The sequence below is a fragment of the Bombina bombina genome, chromosome 6, assembly GCF_027579735.1.
Source record: "Bombina bombina isolate aBomBom1 chromosome 6, aBomBom1.pri, whole genome shotgun sequence".
Classification (NCBI taxonomy): domain Eukaryota; kingdom Metazoa; phylum Chordata; class Amphibia; order Anura; family Bombinatoridae; genus Bombina; species Bombina bombina.
The window spans coordinates 474553547-474575986 of NC_069504.1; positions in this window are offsets into that span (position 1 = coordinate 474553547).

Consider the following 22440-nt stretch of genomic DNA (forward strand, 5'->3'; position numbering starts at 1 on the left):
GGGAAAACCTGATCACATATTCTCATGTGCGCTAACCCGACATTAAAATATGAATATTTTACATTCCAATGTTCTTCACATAACAGAATATGTTATATTTGTTCATAAATAATTATTTCTACACATACAGGGGCCTATTTATCAAGCCGTCAACCGCAAATACGCTGGAATTCCGCAGCATAATTGTGGCAAGCCTGATTCGCCTTATTTAGCAAAGGCTACAGACCGGCAAAAGTAGAATTTTGCGACATAACATACAATCCGCCAGTCACAGTCCGACACAGATTGATGCTTATGTCACTACAGATGTTCCGAATGCAAATTCAGCACTATCTGACTACTTTTGCTACTTATCAAATAACTACCAGGTACGCTTGGCACTATTCCGGCCCAGCGTACCTGGTTTTCAATCCGCCGCCCTGGGGCCGGCGGATGCCATAGAAATCAATGGGAGTCTGAAAGCAGCAAAGCTTATTTTCGCTGCTGCCCGATATCCCATTGATTCCTATGGGAGAATAAACGTTATGTTTACACCTAACACCCTAACATAAACCCCGAGTCTAAACACCCCTAATCTGCCACCCCCTACACCGCCGCAACCTACTTTATACTTATTAACCCCTAATCTGCAGCCCCTAACATCGCCGCCACCTACCTACATTTATTAACCCCTAATATGTCGCCCCCAACGTCGCTGACACTATATTAAAGTTATTAACCCCTAAACCTAAGTCTAACCCTAACACCCCCTAACTTAAATATTATTTAAATAAATCTAAATAAAATTACTATTATTAACTAAATTATTCCTATTTAAAACTAAATACTTACCTGTAAAATAAACCCTAAGCTAGCTACAATATAACTAATAGTTACATTGTAGTTAGCTTAGGGTTTATTTTTATTTCACAGGCAAGTTTGTATTTATTTTAACTAGGTAGAATAGTTAATAAATAGTCATTAACTATTTAATAACTACCTAGTTAAAATAAATACAAAAGTACCTGTAAAATAAAACCTATCCTAAGTTACAATAACACCTAACACTGCACTACAATTAAATAAATTAACTAAATTAACAATTAAATAAATTAAATTAAATTAGCTAAAGTACAAACCCCCCCCCCCCCACTAAATTACAGAAAATAAAAAACAAATTACAGATATTTGAACTAATTACACTGAATCTAATAGCCCTATCAAAATACAAAAAAGCCCCCCCAAAAAATAAAAATAACCCTAGCCTAAACTAAACTACCAATAGCCCTTAAAAGGGCCTTTTGCGTGGCATTGCCTTAAAGTAATCAGCTCTTGTACCTGGAAAAAAAAATACAAACAACCCCCCCAACAGTAAAACCCACCACCCACACAACCAACCCCCCAAATAAATTACTAACTAAAAAAACCTAAGCTCCCCATTGCCCTGAAAATGGCATTTGGATGGGCATTGCCCTTAAAATGACAGTTAGCTCTTTTGCAGGCCCAAAGCCCTAACCTAAAAAATAAACCCACCCAATACACCCTTAAAAAAATCCTAACACTAACCCCATGAAGATTCACTTAGCGTCATCCTTCAAACGCGGAGCGGCTCCATCTTCAAGACATCCGGCGCGGAGCATCCTCTTCCAACGACGTCTTCTTGCTGAATGAATATCACTTTAAGTGACATCATCCAAGATGGCGTCCCTTCGATTCCGATTGGCTGATAGAATTCTATCAGCCAATAGGAATTAAGGTAGAAAAAATCCTATTGGCTGATGCAATCAGCCAATAGGATTGAACTTCAATCCTATTGGCTGATCCAATCAGCCAATTGGATTGAGCTCGCATTCTATTGGCTGACTGGAACAGCCAATAGAATGTCAGCTCAATTCTACTGGCTGATTGCATCAGCCAATAGGATTTTTTCTACCTTAATTCCGATTGGCTGATAGAATTCTATCAGCCAATCGGAATCGAAGGGACGCCATCTTGGATGACGTCACTTAAAGTGATATTCATTCAGCAAGAAGACGTCGTTGGAAGAGGATGCTCCGCGCCGGATGTCTTGAAGATGGAGCCGCTCCGCGTCAGAAGGATGAAGATAGAAGATGTCATCTGGATGAAGACTTCTGCCTGTCTGGAGGACCACTTGTGCCCATCTGGAGGACCACTTCTGCCGGATTCGTTGAGGACATCTTGCCGCTTGGATGAAGATGTCTCCCGGTAAGTGAATATTTATGGGGTTAGTGTTAGGATTTATTTAAGGGTTTATTGGGTAGGTTTATTTTTTTAGGTTAGGGCTTTGGGCCTGCAAAATTGCTAACTGCCCTTTTAAGGGCAATGCCCATCCAAATGCCCTTTTCAGGGCAATGGGGAGCTTAGGTTTTTTTCCAGGTAAAAGAGCTGATTACTTTGGGGCAATGCCCACAAAAGGCCCTTTTAAGGGCTATTGGTAGTTTAGTTTAGGCTAGGGTTTTTTATTTTGGGGGGGCTTTTTTTATTTTGATAGGGCTATTAGATTAGGTGTAATTAGTTTAAATATCTGTAATTTGTTTTTATTTTCTGTAATTTAGTGGGCGGGGTTTGTACTTTAGCTAATTTAATTTAATTTATTTAATTGTTGTTCATTTAGTTAATTTATTTAATTGTAGTGTAGTGTTAGGTGTTATTGTAACTTAGCTTACGTTTTATTTTACAGGTACTTTTGTATTTATTTTAGCTAGGTAGTTATCAAATAGTTAATAACTATTTACTAACTATTCTACCTAGTTAAAATAAATACAAACTTGCCTGTGAAATAAAAATAAACCCTAAGCTAGATACAATGTAACTATTAGTTATATTGTAGCTAGCTTAGGGTTTATTTTACAGGTAAGTATTTAGTTTTAAATAGGAATAATTTAGTTAATAATATTAATTTTTATTTAGATTTATTTAAATAATATTTAGGTTAGGGGGTGTTAGGGTTAGACTTAGGTTTAGGGGTTAATACATTTAGAATAGTGGCAGTGACATTGGGGGCGGCATATTAGGAGTTAATAAATGTAATGTAGGTGGCGGAAGTGTAGGGGGCAGCAGATTAGGGGTTAATAACATAATGTAGCTGGCGGTGGGCTCTGGGAGTGGTGGTAATGGGTTAATAAGTTTATTTTGTTGCGGCGGGGTCCGGGAGCGGCGGTTTAGGGGTTAATAAGTTTATTTTGTTGCGGCGGGGTCTGGGAGCCGCGGTTTAGGGGTTAATAACTTTATTCAAGTTGTAGTGGGCTCCGGGAGTGGCGGTTTAGGGCTAAAACAGTATAGTATAGTGGCGGTGTTTAGTGACAGTATACCAATAAAGCTGGGAAAAAGCCGAAGAGCAGCGAGATCGATGACTGTTAGTTAACAACAGTTGGCTGCTCATCGTCCCGTACTTGGTGTGCGGCTTTTTGACAGCTTTTTTGGTAACTTTGGAGAGCGTATTCAGGTCCGTGGCAGCGATGTTAGGCGATCTTAGGCGAGCGTATTAGTGCCGTCGAATGCAAGTAAGTTGACGGCTAGATAAATAGGCCCCACAGTATCTGATGGTATTTTTGTACAATATATATATATATATATATATACATTCATACACAGATGATTATAAATATGTATATATATATATATATATATATATATATATATATATATACTGTATATATATATATATAAAAATAGAAAAAGGATGCGCAAAGATACTTCTTCAGACCAGTGTAGAGTAAAATCCAAATTTATTGATACATGTTAAAAAAATAGACAAACCGTAGCACGGAGTGTTGGTAAATAAAATCACATCAGTGTAGACAGGAACGTAGCATACATGTTTCGTGCCTGCGCACTTGATCACTGCAGATAAATATATATATATATATATCTCAAATTATATATAAAACAGTCACTTAGTAGGACAGCACTCACTGGGTTAAAAAATAAAACAGCATTTATTGTAGAAATTTCAAAGATTAAAATGATCCCATGAAGTTTCGGTGCCCACCAGCACCTTTATCAAATGGTTCAAACAGTTCCTTCAGGCAGATGACAAAGTCTGACATCCACAGAGAAAAACAAGTTAAAAACTATGAGACAATGCAGATTTATATACACATTATATCTTGATTGCAAATTTAGTTCCACTATGTGTGTGCACGTTTGTGTGCACGTCACTAAGGCCACGCCCCTTCCGGATTCGTAGTGTGTTGTCATAGGTGCAACCAGCACCATCAAAACTGAAATCCCTGGTAACGGAGCTGTGTGCAGCACATGGCTCATTTGCATATTCACTGCTGTGTGACGTATCAAGCTAGGAGAATAGTTTCTGTGCAGATCTGCAAAAGTCCCATATCGATGTTAAAAGCAAAGCACTGTTTGCAGAGGACACACTAAATCCTTAAAATAGAACATGCATCATGTACGGCTAGAAATGATACATAATATGCTGCTGGTTTGGAGGGTATGCTTAAACATTTAGTATAGACGAGCAATGAATATTGGAATCTCATGTGCCCCAGATCATACATGCCAATCAGATATAAGAAATTACATTGATCTGATACAGGGGAATAGGCATTAGTTAGAGACCAAACAGCATCAGGCCGGCACTGCATTATGACTAGTAGTATTGTGCAGTCCAATTCCTGTGAACTGTGTCTTTATCCTATAAAGGGGCCATAGTCAAGTTGTATGTTAAGTCCCCTGGGCTCCACAGTGTCTAGAGTATAAATCCATTTGGTTTCTCATTGAAGTAGGATTCTGCCACGATCACCTCCCCTGGTTAGAGGTGGTATATGATCTATGATCATGGTCCTCAAACTAGAGACACTGTGTTTCATGTTTAATGGCATCCCTAATGGCATGTCTATGATTAGCCATTCTTTCACGGAAAGTTGTCATGGTTTTCCCTACATAGACAAGGGAGCATGGACAAATCAGGATATAGACCACATAGGTGCTGCTGCATGTGACTCTGTGTTGTATCCTATAGCGATTGTTGCAATGTGGGTGTTGAAAGGTGGGACCCATCTGCATCCCATTACAGGTGATATTTAATTACATGTCCATATCTTATCCCAAGATACCATTTTTGTATCTACTTCCTAAGATACACAAGAGTTTAAACAATCTGCCTGGCAGACCCATTGTGTCTGCCAGGGGGTAAATTTTTTCAGGCATTGCGGAATTCATTGATTTTCATTTACAGCCAGTGATACGCAACTCTTTTTCATATATACAGGACACCACCGCCTTGATTCATAAACTACACAAACATACTTGTCTACAGTCTGATGATATACTAGTCACTATGGACGTTGACAGTTTGTATACTGTCATTCCCCATGAGCTAGGATTAGACACTATCAGAACAATTGTGGGGAATTCTCCTGACTATATAGGCCCACCATTAGAGTTCATTATAGAGCTCATGGAACATTGTTTGAAGAAAAATTATTTTAAATTTGAAAATAACTTATCTTCAGTTGTCTGGAACGGCCATGGGGTCTAATATGGCCCCTGTATATGCCAATCTATTTATGCTGGGTTATGAGTCTACCATCATGAAACCTCTAACACATCCATGTATTTCCTTTTACACTCGCTACATAGATGATTTGTTTTTCGTTTGGACAGGGAGCTTAGCACACCTTCAAGAATGGGTTTTTGAGTTGAACCATTTTGATTCACCCATTAAATTTAAAATGGAATGTAGTACGCATATCGTACACTTCCTGGACCTTAATATTTTTAAGGTCCCCACAGAAAGGTCATTTATGTTTGGCACCTCGCTATATACCAAACCTACAGACAGAAACTTGCTTCTCTTATCTACCAGTTGCCATCCCGAACATCAAAAATTGGATATTATCGCCTCTCAGTTAACGAGAGTAGTTCGCAACAATTCTTATTCTACCATCCTCCACACTCAGTTGGATGACGTGTACTAAATTACAAGCTAGAGGTTATGCAAAAAAAGACATAGACACAGCTAGACAACGATTGAATGGTCAATCTCAAAATACACTTTTGGCACAGACCAAGGCACTGAAACAGACCGCTACTGCTGACTTGAATTTCATCACGATGTTCGCTCTGGATCATCACTGTGTTTCTAAAGCAGTTCACAATTGATGGGACATTCTACAGACTGACAAGAGCCTATCGAATTGGAGACTTAATCCTCCCCGTATGGCATATAGACGTGCCAGGAATATATAGGATATCCTGGTCAAGACTGACCCGAAGGACTCCTACCAAAAGGATACATGGCTCAAATCCACCAAGAAAGGATGCTTTAGATGTGGAGACTGTATCACCTGTAATTGGATGCAGATGGGTCCCACCTTTCAACACCCACATTGCAACAATTGCTATAGGATACAACACAGAGTCACATGTAGCAGCACCTATGTGTTCTATATCCTCATTTGTCCGTGCTCCCTTGTCTATGTAGGGAAAACCATCACAACGTTCCGTGAAAGAATGGCTAATCATAGACACACCATTAGGGATGCAATTTAAAAGGGCACTTCAGATCAACCAGTGGCACGCCACTTTGCACAACTGAAACATAGTGTCTCTAGTTTGAGGACCATGATCATAGATCATATACCACCTCTAACCAGGGGAGGTGATCGTGGCAGAATCCTACTTCAACAAAAAAACAAATGGATTTATACTCTAGACACTGTGGAGCCCAAGGGACTTAACATACAACTTGACTATGGCCCCTTTATAGGATAAAGACACAGTTAACAGGAATTGGACTGCACAATACTACTAGTCATAATACAGTGCCGGTCTGATGCTGTTTGGTCTCTAACTAATGCCTATTCCTCTGTATCAGATCAATGTCATTTCTTATATCTGATTGGCATGTATGATCTGGGGCACATGACATTCCAATATTTATTGCACGTCTATTTTAAATGTTTAAGCATACCCTCCAAACCAGCAGCATATTATATATAATTTCTAGCCTTACATAAAACATGTTCTATTTTAAGGATTTAGTGTGTCCTCTGCAAACAGTGCTTTGCTTTTAACATCGATATGGGACTTTTGCAGATCTGCACAGAAACGCTTCTCCTAGCTTGATACGTCACACAGCAGTGAATATGCAAATGAGCCATGTGCTAAACACAGCTCCGTTACCAGGGATTTCAGTTTTGATGGTGCTGGTTGCACCTATGACAACACACTACGAATCCGGAAGGGGCGTGGCCTTAGTGACGTGCACACGAACGTGCACACACACAGTGGAACTAAGTTTGCAATCAAGATAGAATGTGTATATAAAGCTGCATTGTCTCATTGTTTTTAACTTGTTTTTCTCTGTGGATGTCAGGCTTTGTCATCTGCCTGAAGGAACTGTTTGAACCATTTGATAAAGGTGCTGGTGGGCACCGAAACTTCATGGGATCATTTTAATCTTTGAAAATTCTACAATAAAAGCTAAGTTTTATTTTTTTTTCATAATTTTCATTAGATGGCGTTATTATGAGTGTAACTATACTTTGTAATGTAATTTTGATGTGTTTTGTGCAAATTTAACGAAACAGTTAACCAGCGCTCTGAAGTAGTGGTAATCATTCTAGTGTAAATTGTGATTGCACTCATATACCACCTCTAACCAGGGGAGGTGATCGTGGCAGAATCCTCAAGTGATCACGTTTACTTTCAGGTCGTAATACCAGCAGTATACCTGACGAGCACAAACACCCGCGATAAACCCCTTATCTACCTGACGAGCACAAACACCCGCGATAAACCCCTTATCGCTTGCGCTTAAACTTATTTGCTCCACTCGTAATCAGGCCCAAAATGTACATTATGCTTAAAGATGAATTATTTCAGTATTTTTGAAAAAAATCACATTATCATTTAAGGTGTGTATGGGGAAAAAATTCATTTTTTTAGAACAATTATTTTTTATTAAAATTTAAATGAAAAGTTATACAAAATAAACAAATATGTGTGCAAAAATTGACATGGTGTTACAATTCAAAGATATACAACATTTTGCAAGTATTGCTTTGTGGCAAGATAATTGGTTTAGTGTTTTCATTTTTATGATGCTGTTACTGTTTGGTGTCTATATGATAGGCAAATAGTAATTTCAGGCAAATAGTTTTTGAGACATTGTATAAGCTTTAAAAAACATTTGCCTAACTACTATTCAGGCAAATAGTTTTCAGAAAGTCAAATTATTCAGAAAGTCAAGTTAGCTGTGCACAGTTTTTTCAGCTTTTCAAAGCCAAGACACCCTGGGAAAGTGGCCCCTGCTCACCAATATGTTCCCAGGCACCTTGAGAAAGTGGCCCCTGCTTGCCAATAAGTTCACAGGTCCTCCCGGAAAGTGGCCCCTGCTTGCCAATAGGCTCCCAGGCACCCGGAAAAGTGGCCATTGCTCGCAAAAAGTGTCCCCTGCTTGCCAATTGGTTCCCAGACACCCCAGAAAATTGTCCCCTGCTCGTCAATAGACTTCCATGTAACCCAGGAAAGTGGTCCCTGCTTGCCAATATGCTCCCAGACACCCCCGGAAAGTATTCCCTGCTCACCAATAGGCTACCAGAGACCCCGGGAAATTGGCCTGAAAATTACTATTTGCCTACCCCATCTATATCCTTGTAACATACTCTTATTCTAAATAGAGTTATTATTTGGGTTACAGAGTTTCACACTACTTCCTAACAACAATGCACTGTCTCCAGGAGTATTCCTTTTCTAATATTCTTAGAGAAAGTATCCATGTCTTTGCTTTGCAGCATGTGTTTTTATAAAGATTAAAGGGACAGCATACTCCAGAATTTTTATTGTTTAAAAAACTTAATTTATGTAAGAACTTACCCTATAAATTAATTTCTTTCATAGTGGCAAGAGTCTATGAGCTAGTGACACATGGGATATACATTCCTACCAGGAAGGGCAAAGTTTCCCAAACCTTAAAAATGCCTATAAATACACCTCCGACCTCCGATTGTGTAATAGACGTTCCTTCTTTGAAGAAGGATTAGGACACAGTGACGGAACAACAATCTCCTGATTGATATTCTTATTAGATACCACCTTAGGAAGAAACCCAGGTTTGGTACGCAAAACTACCTTATCTGCATGGAAGATCAGATAAGGGGAATCACACTGTAAGGCAGATAACTCTGAAACTCTTCGAGCCGAAGAGATAGCTACCAAAAACAGAACTTTCCAAGATAAAAGCTTGATATCTACAGGGAGTGCAGAATTATTAGGCAAATGAGTATTTTTACCACATCATCCTCTTTATGCATGTTGTCTTACTCCAAGCTGTATAGGCTCGAAAGCCTACTACCAATTAAGCATATTAGGTGATGTGCATCTCTTTAATGAGAAGGGGTGTGGTCTAATGACATCAACACCCTATATCAGGTGTGCATAATTATTAGGCAACTTCCTTTCCTTTGGCAAAATGGGTCAAAAGAAGGACTTGACAGGCTCAGAAAAGTCAAAAATAGTGAGATATCTTGCAGAGGGATGCAGCACTCTTAAAATTGCAAAGCTTCTGAAGCGTGATCATCGAACAATCAAGCGTTTCATTCAAAATAGTCAACAGGGTCGCAAGAAGCGTGTGGAAAAACCAAGGCACAAAATAACTGCCCATGAACTGAGAAAAGTCAAGCGTGCAGCTGCCAAGATGCCACTTGCCACCAGTTTGGCCATATTTCAGAGCTGCAACATCACTGGAGTGCCCAAAAGCACAAGGTGTGCAATACTCAGAGACATGGCCAAGGTAAGAAAGGCTGAAAGACGACCACCACTGAACAAGACACACAAGCTGAAACGTCAAGACTGGGCCAAGATGGATGGGCCCGTGGCTGGATTTGTAAAGGGCAGAGAGCTCCAGTCCGACTCAGACGCCAGTAAGGTGGAGGTGGAGTACTGGTTTGGGCTGGTATCATCAAAGATGAGCTTGTGGGGCCTTTTTGGGTTGAGGATGGAGTAAAGCTCAACTCCCAGTCCTACTGCCAGTTTCTGGAAGACACCTTCTTCAAGCAGTGGTACAGGAAGAAGTCTGCATCCTTCAAGAAAAACATGATTTTCATGCAGGACAATGCTCCATCACACGCGTCCAAGTACTCCACAGCGTGGCTGGCAAGAAAGGGTATAAAAGAAGAAAATCTAATGACATGGCCTCCTTGTTCACCTGATCTGAACCCCATTGAGAACCTGTGGTCCATCATCAAATGTGAGATTTACAAGGAGGGAAAACAGTACACCTCTCTGAACAGTGTCTGGGAGGCTGTGGTTGCTGCTGCACGCAATGTTGATGGTGAACAGATCAAAACACTGACAGAATCCATGGATGGCAGGCTTTTGAGTGTCCTTGCAAAGAAAGGTGGCTATATTGGTCACTGATTTGTTTTTGTTTTGTTTTTGAATGTCAGAAATGTATATTTGTGAATGTTGAGATGTTATATTGGTTTCACTGGTAAAAATAAATAATTGAAATGGGTATATATTTGTTTTTTGTTAAGTTGCCTAATAATTATGCACAGTAATAGTCACCTGCACACACAGATATCCCCCTAAAATAGCTATAACTAAAAACAAACTAAAAACTACTTCAAAAACTATTCAGCTTTGATATTAATGAGTTTTTTGGGTTCATTGAGAACATGGTTGTTGTTCAATAATAAAATTAATCCTCAAAAATACAACTTGCCTAATAATTCTGCACTCCCTGTATGGAATGCAGAGGTTCAAACGGAACCCCTTGAAGAACTTTGAGAACTAAATTTAAACTCCATGGCAGAGCAACAGGTTTAAACACAGGCTTAATTCTAACTAAAGCCTGACAAAACGCCTGAACGTCTGGAACATCTGCCAGACGCTTGTGCAGAAGAATAGACAGAGCAGAAATCTGTCCCTTTAAGGAACTAGCTGACAATCCCTTCTCCAATCCTTCTTGGAGAAAGGATAATATCCTAGGAATCCTGACCTTACTCCATGAGTAACCCTTGGATTCACACCAATGAAGATATTTACACCATATCTTATGATAGATTTTCCTGGTGACAGGCTTTAGAGCCTGAATCAAGGTATCAATGACCGACTCGGAGAAACCACGTGTTGATAAAATAAAGCGTTCAATCTCCAAGCAGTCAGCCGCAGAGAAATTAGATCTGGATGTTTTAATGGACCTTGGAGTAGAAGGTCCTGCCTCAGCGGCAGAGTCCATGGTGGAAAAGATGACATGTCCACCAGATCTGCATACCAAGTCCTGCGTGGCCACGCAGGTGCTATCAAAATCACAGAAGCTCTCTCCTGGTTGATCTTGGCAATCAGACGAGGGAGGAGAGGAAATGGTGGGAACACATAAGCCAGGCTGAAGGACCAGGGCACTTCTAGAGCATCTATCAGTGCTGCCTGGGGATCCCTTGACCTGGACCCGTAACAAGGAAGCTTGGCGTTCTGACGAGACGCCATCAGATCCAGTTCTGGTTTGCCCCATAGTTGGATCAGCTGGGCAAATACCTCCGGATGGAGCTCCCACTCCCCCGGATGAAAAGTCCGCCTCCCAGTTCTCTACTCCTGGGATATGGATAGCTGAGAGATGGCAAGAGTGAACCTCTGCCCATAGAATTATCTTTGAAACCTCCAACATTGCCAGGGGGCTTCTTGTTCCCCCCTGATGGTTGATATAGGCTACAGTCGTGATATTGTCCGACTGAAATCTGATGAACCTGACCGCAGCTAGTTGAGGCCAAGCCTGAAGAGCATTGAATATCGCTCTCAGTTCCAGAATGTTTATCGGAAGGAGGGCTTCCTCCTGAGTCCATGAACCCTGAGCCTTCAGGGAGTTCCAGACTGCGCCCCAGCCCAGAAGGCTGGCATCTGTCATCACTATAGTCCACTCAGGCCTGCGGAAACTCATTCCCCTGGACAGATGGACCCGAGATAACCACCAGAGAAGAGAATCCCTGGTCTCTTGATCCAGATTTAGCAGAGGGGACAAATCTGTGTAGTCCCCATTCCACTGATTGAGCATGCAAAGTTGCAGTGGTCTGAGATGTAGGCGGGCAAACGGAACTATGTCCATTGCCGCTACCATTAGGCCGATTACTTCCATACACTGAGCCACTGACGGCCGAGAAGTGGAATGAAGAGCACGGCAGGAAGTTAGAAGCTTTGATAACCTGACCTCTGTCAGAAAAATGTTCATTTCTACTGAATCTATCAGTGTTCCTAGGAAGGAAACTCTTGTGAGAGGGGAGAGAGAACTCTTTTCTTCGTTCACCTTCCACCCGTGAGACCTCAGAAAGGCCAGAACAATGTCCGTATGGGACTTGGCGATTTGAAAAGTCGACGCCTGTATCAGAATGTCGTCTAGGTAAGGAGCCACAGCTATGCCTCGTGGCCTTAGAACTGCCAGTAGGGACCCTAGAACCTTCGTAAAGATTCTTGGTGCCGTGGCTAGCCCGAAGGAAAGAGCCACAAACTGATAATGCCTGTCTAGGAAGGTGAACCTGAGGAACTGATGATGATGTCTGTGAATCGGAATGTGGAGATAAGCATCCTTTAAGTCCACGGTAGTCATAAATTGACCCTCCTGGATCATAGGGAGGATGGTTCGGATAGTCTCCATCTTGAAGGATGGGACTCTGAGAAATTTGTTTAGGATCTTGAGATCCAAGATTGGTCTGAAAGTTCCCTCTTTTTTGGGAACTATAAACAGATTTGAATAGAAGCCCTGCCCCTGTTCCTCCCTTGGAACTGGGTGGATCACTCCCATAACCAGTAGGTCTTGAACACAACATAAGAATGCCTCTCTCTTTATCTGGTTTACAGATAATTGTGAGAGATGAAATCTCCCCTTTGGAGATGAAGCTTTGAAGTCCAGAAGATATCCCTGGGAAACAATCTCTAATGCCCAGGGATCCTGGATGTCTCTTGCCCAAGCCTGGGCGGAGAGAGAAAGTCTGCCCCCTACTAGATCCGGTCCCGGATTGGGGGCTACTCCTTCATGCTGTCTTAGAGGTGGCAGCAGTTTTTTTGGCCTGCTTCCCCTTGTTCCAAGCCTGGTTCGGTCTCCAGACTGGTTTGGACTGGGTGAAATTTCCCTCTTGTTTTGCATTAGAGGAAGCTGAAGCTGCACCACTCTTGAAGTTTCGAAATGAACAAAAATTATTCTGTTTGGTCCTTAATTTATTTGACCTATCCTGAGGAAGGGCATGACCTTTTCCTCCAGTAATATCAGAAATGATCTCCTTCAGGCCCGGCCCGAATAGGGTCTGTCCTTTGAAGGGGATGTTAAGAAGCTTAGACTTTGAAGTAACGTCTGCTGACCAGGACTTAAGCCATAGCGCCCTGTGTGCCAGAATGGCAAAACCTGAATTCTTAGCCGTTAGTTTGGTTAGATGAAAAACGGCGTCAGAAATAAAGGAATTAGCTAACTTGAGAGCTTTAATCCTGTCTAAAATATCATCTAACGGGGTCTCCACCTGTAGAGCCTCCTCAAGAGACTCGAACCAAAAAGCCGCTGCAGCAGTAACTGGGGCAATGCATGCAAGAGGCTGGAGAATAAAACCTTGATGGATAAAAATTTTCTTAAGGAGACCCTCCAATTTTTTATCCATAGGATCTAAGAAAGCACAACTGTCCTCGACGGGGATAGTTGTACGCTTAGCTAGGGTAGAGACTGCTCCCTCCACCTTAGGGACCGTCTGCCACGAGTCCCGTATGGCGGCATCTATGGGAAACATCTTTTTAAAAGCAGGAGGGTGAGAGAACGGTACACCTGGTCTATCCCATTCCTTAGTAATAATTTCCGAAAACCTCTTAGGGACTGGAAAAACATCAGTGTAAACAGGCACTGCAAAGTATTTGTCCATTTTACACAATTTCTCTGGAACTACAATGGGGTCACAATCATCCAGAGTCGCTAAAACCTCCCTGAGCAATAAGCGGAGGTGTTCAAGCTTAAATTTAAAGGCTGTCATTTCAGAATCGGACTGAAGTAACGTCTTCCCTGAATCTGAAATCTCACCCTCAGATAGCAAATCCCTTGCCACGGCTTCGGAGCATTGTGAGGGTATATCGGACATAGCTACTAAAGCATCAGAAAGCTCTGTATTTATTCTAGCCCCAGAGCTGTCTCGCTTTCCTTGTAACCCTGGCAGTTTGGACAATACCTCTGTGAGGGTATGATTCATAACTGCCGCCATGTCTTGTAAGGTAAACGCATTGGACGCGCTAGATGTACTTGGCGTCACTTGACTGGGAGTTATAGGTTCTGACACGTGGGGAGAGCTAGATGGCATAACCTCCCTTTTGTCAGTCTGAGAAACCTCTGGTGATAAATCTTTAAATGCCATAATATGGTCTTTATAAGTTATAGAAATTTCAGTACATTTGGTACACATTCTAAGAGGGGGTTCCACAATGGCTTCTAAACATATTGAACAAGGAGTTTCCTCTATGTCAGACATGTTTAACAGACTAGTAATGAGACCAGCAAGCTTGTAAAACACTTTAATAAATGTGAAACAGCAATTAAATAAAAACGGTACTGTGCCTTTAAGAGAAAAAAACTATCACATAAACTGCAAAACAGTGTTAAAAAGTAGTAAACTCTTCAAAATTTTTACAGTGTGTATAAGGGACTAAAGCAGCATTGCACCCACTTGCAAATGGATGATTAACCCTTTAGGCCCCAAACCGGATTTGAAAAACGTTAAAAAAACGTTAATAAACAGTTAAACACCTTGCCACAGCTCTGCTGTGGCTCCTACCTGCCCTCAAATACGATTTAGGAAAGGAATAAGCCATCTATAGTGGTCCTCAGATGCCATAGGACTCCTTTAGGGAAGCTGGATGTCTCAGTCTGAATAAGAACTGCGCATCTAGAGCGCAAAAATAGGCCCCTCCCACCATGCACTCAATGTCAGAGGGCCTTAAGAAAATACTCCTGGGAGTATCTGACTAGCCATGTGGAAACTAGGCCCCAAAAAAATGATTTATCACCCTCAGAGAAAAAACGTTTTTTCTATATAACATGTAAACGTTTTGTCACTAAGAAATATGAGTATTAACATGAATATTACCCTTTTTTGTAAGCATGAACCCAGTCGTTGTTAAATCACTGCATCAGGCTTACCTCAATTATACAAGGCTCTGTCAGCATTTTCTAGATCTTATCATCTCTCTAGAAATAAATATACTGAACATACCTCAAAGCAGGTAATCTGCAAACCGTTCCCCCAACTGAAGTCTTTCCCATACTCTTCAGTTATGCGTGAGAACAGCAATGGACCTTAGTTACAAACTGCTAAGATCATCAACCTCCAGGCAGATTATTCTTCTAAATTCTGCCTGAGAGTAAAACAGTACAACGCCGGTACCGTTTAAAAATAACAAATTTTTGATTGAAGGTAAAAACTACACTAAGGCCTAGATTTGGAGTTCGGCAGTAGCCGTCAAAACCAGCGTTAGAGGCTCCTAACGCTGGTTTTGGCCGCCCGCTGGTATTTGGAGTCAGTGATTAAAGGGTCTAACGCTCACTTTTCAGCCGCGACTTTTCCATACCGCAGATCCCCCTACGCCATTTGCGTATCCTATCTTTTCAATGGGATCTTTCTAACGCCGGTATTTAGAGTCGTTTCTGAAGTGAGCGTTAGAGCTCTAACGACAAAATTCCAGCCGCCTGAAAATAGCAGGAGTTAAGAGCTTTCTGGCTAACGCCGGTTCATAAAGCTCTTAACTACTGTACCCTAAAGTACACTAACACCCATAAACTACCTATGTACCCCTAAACCGAGCTCCCCCCACATCGCCGCCACTCGATTAAAATTTTTAACCCCTAATCTGCCGACCGCCACCTACGTTATACTTATGTACCCCTAATCTGCTGCCCCTAACCCCGCCGACCCCTGTATTACATTTATTAACCCCTAATCTTCCCCCCACAACATCGCCGCCAGCTACTTAAAATAATTAACCCCTAATCTTCTGACCGCAAAGCGCCGCCACCTACGTTATCCCTATGTACCCCTAATCTGCTACCCCTAACACCGCCGACCCCTATATTATATTTATTAACCCCTAATCTGCCCCCCTCAACGTCGCCGACACCTGCCTACACTTATTAACCCCTAATCTGCCGAGCGGACCTGAGCGCTACTATAATAAAGTTATTAACCCCTAATCCGCCTCACTAACCCTATCATAAATAGTATTAACCCCTAATCTGCCCTCCCTAACATCGCCGACACCTACCTTCAATTATTAACCCCTAAACTTCCGATCGGAGCTCACCGCTATTCTAATAAATGTATTAACCCCTAAAGCTAAGTCTAACCCTAACACTAACACCCCCCTAACTTAAATATAATTTACATCTAACGAAATAAATTAACTCTTATTAAATAAATTAATCCTATTTAAAGCTAAATACTTACCTGTAAAATAAACCCTAATATAGCTACAATATAAATTATAATTATATTATAGCTATTTTAGGATTAATATTTATTTTACAGGCAACTTTGTATTTATTTTAACCAGGTACAATAGCTATTAAATAGTTAAGAACTATTTAATAGTTACCTAGTTAAAATAATAACAAATTTACCTGTAAAATAAATCCTAACCTAAGATATAATTAAACCTAACACTACCCTATCAATAAAATAATTAAATAAACTACCTACAATTACCTACAATTAACCTAACACTATGCTATCAATAAATTAATTAAACACAATTGCTACAAATAAATACAATTAAATAAACTAGCTAAAGTACAAAAAATATAAAAGAACTAAGTTACAGAAAATAAAAAAATATTTACAAACATAAGAAAAATATTACAACAATTTTAAACTAATTACACCTACTCTAAGCCCCCTAATAAAATAACAAAGCCCCCCAAAATAAAAAATTCCCTACCCTATTCTAAATTAAAAAAGTTACAAGCTCTTTTACCTTACCAGCCCTGAACAGGGCCCTTTGCGGGGCATGCCCCAAGAAGTTCAGCTCTTTTGCCTGTAAAAAAAACCATACAATACCCCCCCCCCAACATTACAACCCACCACCCACATACCCCTAATCTAACCCAAACCCCCCTTAAATAAACCTAACACTAAGCCCCTGAAGATCTTCCTACCTTGTCTTCACCATCCAGGTATCACCGATCCATCCTGGCTCCAAGATCTTCATCCAACCCAAGCGGGGGTTGGCGATCCATAATCCGGTGCTGAAGAGGTCCAGAAGAGGCTCCAAAGTCTTCCTCCTATCCGGCAAGAAGAGGACATCCGGACCGGCAAACATCTTCTCCAAGCGGCATCTTCGATCTTCTTCCATCCGGTGCGGAGCGGGTCCATCTTGAAGCAGGCGACGCGGATCCATCCTCTTCTTCCGATGTCTCCCGACTAATGACGGTTCCTTTAAGGGACGTCATCCAAGATGGCGTCCCTCGAATTCCGATTGGCTGATAGGATTCTATCAGCCAATCGGAATTAAGGTAGGAATTTTCTGATTGGCTGATGGAATCAGCCAATCAGAATCTAGTTCAATCCGATTGGCTGATCCAATCAGCCAATCAGATTGAGCTTGCATTCTATTGGCTGATCGGAACAGCCAATAGAATGCGAGCTCAATCTGATTGGCTGATTGGATCAGCCAATCGGATTGAACTAGATTCTGATTGGCTGATTCCATCAGCCAATCAGAAAATTCCTACCTTAATTCCGATTGGCTGATAGAATCCTATCAGCCAATCAGAATTCGAGGGACGCCATCTTGGATGACGTCCCTTAAAGGAACCGTCATTAGTCGGGAGACATCGGAAGAAGAGGATGGATCCGCGTCGCCTGCTTCAAGATGGACCTGCTCCGCACCGGATGGAAGAAGATCGAAGATGCCGCTTGGAGAAGATGTTTGCCGGTCCGGATGTCCTCTTCTTGCCGGATAGGAGGAAGACTTTGGAGCCTCTTCTGGACCTCTTCAGCACCGGATTATGGATCGCCAACCCCCGCTTGGGTTGGATGAAGATCTTGGAGCCAGGACGGATCGGTGATACCTGGATGGTGAAGACAAGGTAGGAAGATCTTCAGGGGATTAGTGTTAGGTTTATTTAAGGGGGGTTTGGGTTAGATTAGGGGTATGTGGGTGGTGGGTTGTAATGTTGGGGGGGGGGTATTGTATGTTTTTTTTTACAGGCAAAAGAGCTGAACTTCTTGGGGCATGCCCCGCAAAGGGCCCTGTTCAGGGCTGGTAAGGTAAAAGAGCTTGTAACTTTTTTAATTTAGAATAGGGTAGGGAATTTTTTATTTTGGGGGGCTTTGTTATTTTATTAGGGGTCTTAGAGTAGGTGTAATTAGTTTAAAATTGTTGTAATATTTTTCTTATGTTTGTAAATATTTTTTTATTTTCTGTAACTTAGTTCTTTTTTATTTTTTGTACTTTAGCTAGTTTATTTAATTGTATTTATTTGTAGCAATTGTGTTTAATTAATTTATTGATAGTGTAGTGTTAGGTTAATTGTAGGTAATTGTAGGTAGTTTATTTAATTATTTTATTGATAGGGTAGTGTTAGGTTTAATTATATCTTAGGTTAGGATTTATTTTACAGGTAAATTTGTTATTATTTTAACTAGGTAACTATTAAATAGTTCTTAACTATTTAATAGCTATTGTACCTGGTTAAAATAAATACAAAGTTGCCTGTAAAATAAATATTAATCCTAAAATAGCTATAATATAATTATAATTTATATTGTAGCTATATTAGGGTTTATTTTACAGGTAAGTATTTAGCTTTAAATAGGAATAATTTATTTAATAAGAGTTAATTTATTTCGTTAGATGTAAATTATATTTAAGTTAGGGGGGTGTTAGTGTTAGGGTTAGACTTAGCTTTAGGGGTTAATACATTTATTAGAATAGCGGTGAGCTCCGATCGGAAGTTTAGGGGTTAATAATTGAAGGTAGGTGTCGGCGATGTTAGGGAGGGCAGATTAGGGGTTAATACTATTTATGATAGGGTTAGTGAGGCGGATTAGGGGTTAATAACTTTATTATAGTAGCGCTCAGGTCCGCTCGGCAGATTAGGGGTTAATAAGTGTAGGCAGGTGTCGGCGACGTTGTGGGGGGCAGATTAGGGGTTAATAAATATAACATAGGGGTCGGCGATGTTAGGGCAGCAGATTAGGGGTACATAGGGATAACGTAGGTTGCGGCGTTTTACGGAGCGGCAGATTAGGGGTTAAAAGTGTAATGCAGGGGTCAGCGATAGCGGGGGGCGGCAGATTAGGGGTTAATAAGTGTAAGGGTAGGGGTGTTTAGACTCGGGGTACATGTTAGAGTGTTAGGTGCAGACGTAGGAAGTGTTTCCCCATAGGAAACAATGGGGCTGCGTTAGGAGCTGAACGCTGCTTTTTTGCAGGTGTTAGGTTTTTTTTCAGCTCAAACAGTCCCATTGTTTCCTATGGGAGAATCGTGCACGAGCACGTTTTTGAGGCCGGCCGCGTCCGTAAGCAACTCTGGTATCGAGAGTTGCATTTGCGGTAAAAATGCTCTACGCTCCTTTTTTGGAGCCTAACGCAGCATTTGTTTTAACTCTCGATACCAGAGTTAAATTTATGGTGCGGCCAGAAAAAAGCCCTCGGAGCGTTAACAGCCCTTTTACCGCCAAACTCCAAATCTAGGCCTAAGTCACCACATATCTCTTGATACTTCCTATCTTGTCGAGAGCTGCAAGAGAATGACTGGGGGTGACAGTTAGGGGAGGGGCTATATAGACAGCTCTGCTGTGGGTGTCCTCTTGCAGCTTCCTGTTGGGAAGGAGAATATCCCACAAGTAATGGATGAACCCGTGGACTGGATACACCTTACAAGAGAAATAATGTGCTTTATACAAAAACATAATTTATGCTTACCTGATAAATGTATTTCTCTTGTGATGTATCGAGTCCACGGATTCATCCTTACTTGTAGGATATTCTCCTTCCCTACAGGAAGTGGCAGAGAGAGCACCCACAGCAGAGCTTTCTATATAGGTCCCCCCTTAGCTCCACCCCCCAGTCATTCGACCGAAGGCTAGGAAGAAAAAGGAGAAACCATAGGGTGCAGTGATGACTGAAAGTTTAAAAAATAAAAATATATATGCCTGTCGTAATAAACAGGGCGGGCCGTGGACTCAATACATCACAAGAGAAATAAATTTATCAGGTAAGCATAAATTATGTTTTCTCTTGTAAGATGTATCGAGTCCACGGATTCATCCTTACTTGTGGGATACCAATACCAAAGCTTTAGGACACGGATGAAGGGAGGGACAAGACAGGGATCTTAAACGGAAGGCACCACTGCTTGTAGAACCTTTCTCTCAAAAATAGCCTCTGAAGAAGCAAAAGTATCAAATTTGTAAAATTTGGAAAAAGTATGAAGCGAAGACAAAGTCGCCGCCATACAAATCTGTTCAACAGAAGCCTCATTTTTAAAAGCCCATGTGGAAGCCACAGCTCTAGTAGAATGAGCAGTAATTCTTTCAGGAGGCTGCTGTCCAGCAGTCTCATAGGCCAAACGGATGATGCTTTTCAGCCAAAAGGAAAGAGAGGTAGCCATAGCCTTTTGGCCTCTCCGCTTACCAGAATAAACAACAAACAATGAAGATGTTTGACGGAAATCTTTGCTTGCTTGTAAGTAGAACTTTAAAGCACGAACCACATCAAGATTGTGCAACAAACGTTCCTTCTTTGATGAAGGATTAGGACACAGAGAAGGAACAACAATCTCTTGATTGATATTCTTATTAGAAACAACCTTAGGAATGAAAACCAGGTTTGGTACGCAAAACCACCTTATCTGAATGGAAAATAAGATAAGGGGAATCACACTGTAAAGCAGATAGCTCAGAAACTCTTCGAGCCGAAGAGATAGCAACTAAGAACAAAACTTTCCAAGAAAGAAATTTAATATCTATGGAATGCATAGGTTCAAACGGAACCCCTTGAAGAACTCTAAGGACTAAGTTTAGGCTCCAAGGCGGAGCAGCAGGCTTAAATACAGGCTTAATTCTAACCAAAGCCTGACTAAAAGTTTGAATGTCTGGGTATTCTGCCAGACGTTTGTGTAGTAGAATAGACAAAGCAGATATTTGTCCTTTTAGAGAACTAGCTGATAATCCCTTCTACAAACCCTCTTGGAGAAAAGACAATATTCTAGGAATCCTAATCTTACTCCACGAGTAACCTTTAAATTCACACCAATAAAGATATTTGCACCAAATCTTATGATAGATCTTCCTGGTGACAGGCTTTCTAGCCTGAATCAGGGTATCAATGACCGACTCAGAGAACCCACGCTTTGATAGAACTAGGCGTTCAATCTCCAAGCAGTCAGACGCAGAGAAACTAGATTTGGAAGTGAGAACGGACCTTGGATTAGAAGGTCCCGCCTCATTGGCAGGGTCCATGGAGGAACCGAGGACATGCCCACTAGGTCTGCATACTAAGTCCTGCGTGGTCACGCAGGTGCTATCAGAATCACTGAAGCTCTCTCCTACTTGATTCTGGCAACCAGACGTGGAAGGAGAGGAAGCGGTGGAAATACGTAGGCCAGATTGAAGGACCAAGGTACTGCTAGAGCATCTATCAGTACCGCCTTGGGATCCTGGGACCTGGACCCGTAACAAGGAAGTTTGGCATTCTGACGCGACGCCATCAGATCCAATTCTGGTGTGCCCCATAGCTGAATCAGCTGAGCAAATACCTCAGGATGGAGTTCCCACTCCCCCGGATGAAAAGTCTGACGACTTAGAAAATCCGCCTCCCAGTTCTCTACTCCTGGAATGTGGATTGCTGAGAGATGGCAAGAGTGATCCTCTGCCCATCGGATTATTTTGGTTACCTCCATCATCGCTAGAGAACTCCTTGTTCCTCCTTGATGATTGATATAAGCTACAGTCGTGATGTTGTCCGACTGAAACTTGATGAATTTGGCTGCAGCAAGCTGAGGCCATGCCTGAAGCGCCTTGAATATCGCTCTCAGTTCTAGGATGTTTATCGGAAGAAGAAATTCCTCCCGAGACCATAAGCCCTGTGCTTTCAGGGAGTTCCAGACTGCACCCCAGCCTAGCAGGCTGGCATCTGTCGTTACAATGAGCCACTCTGGCCTGTGGAAGTACATTCCCTGAGACAGGTGGTCCTGAGACAACCACCAGAGAAGAGAATCTCTGGTCTCCTGGTCCAGATGCAGTTGAGGAGATAAATCTACATAATCCCCATTCCACTGTTTGAGCATGCATAGTTGCAGTGGTCTGAGGTGTAGGCGGGCAAAAGGAACTATGTCCATTGCCGCTACCATGAGTCCGATTACCTCCATACACTGAGCCACAGATGGCCGAGGAATGGAATAAAGAGTTCGGCAAGTGGTTAAGAGTTTTGATTTTCTGACTTCCGTCAGAAATATTTTCAT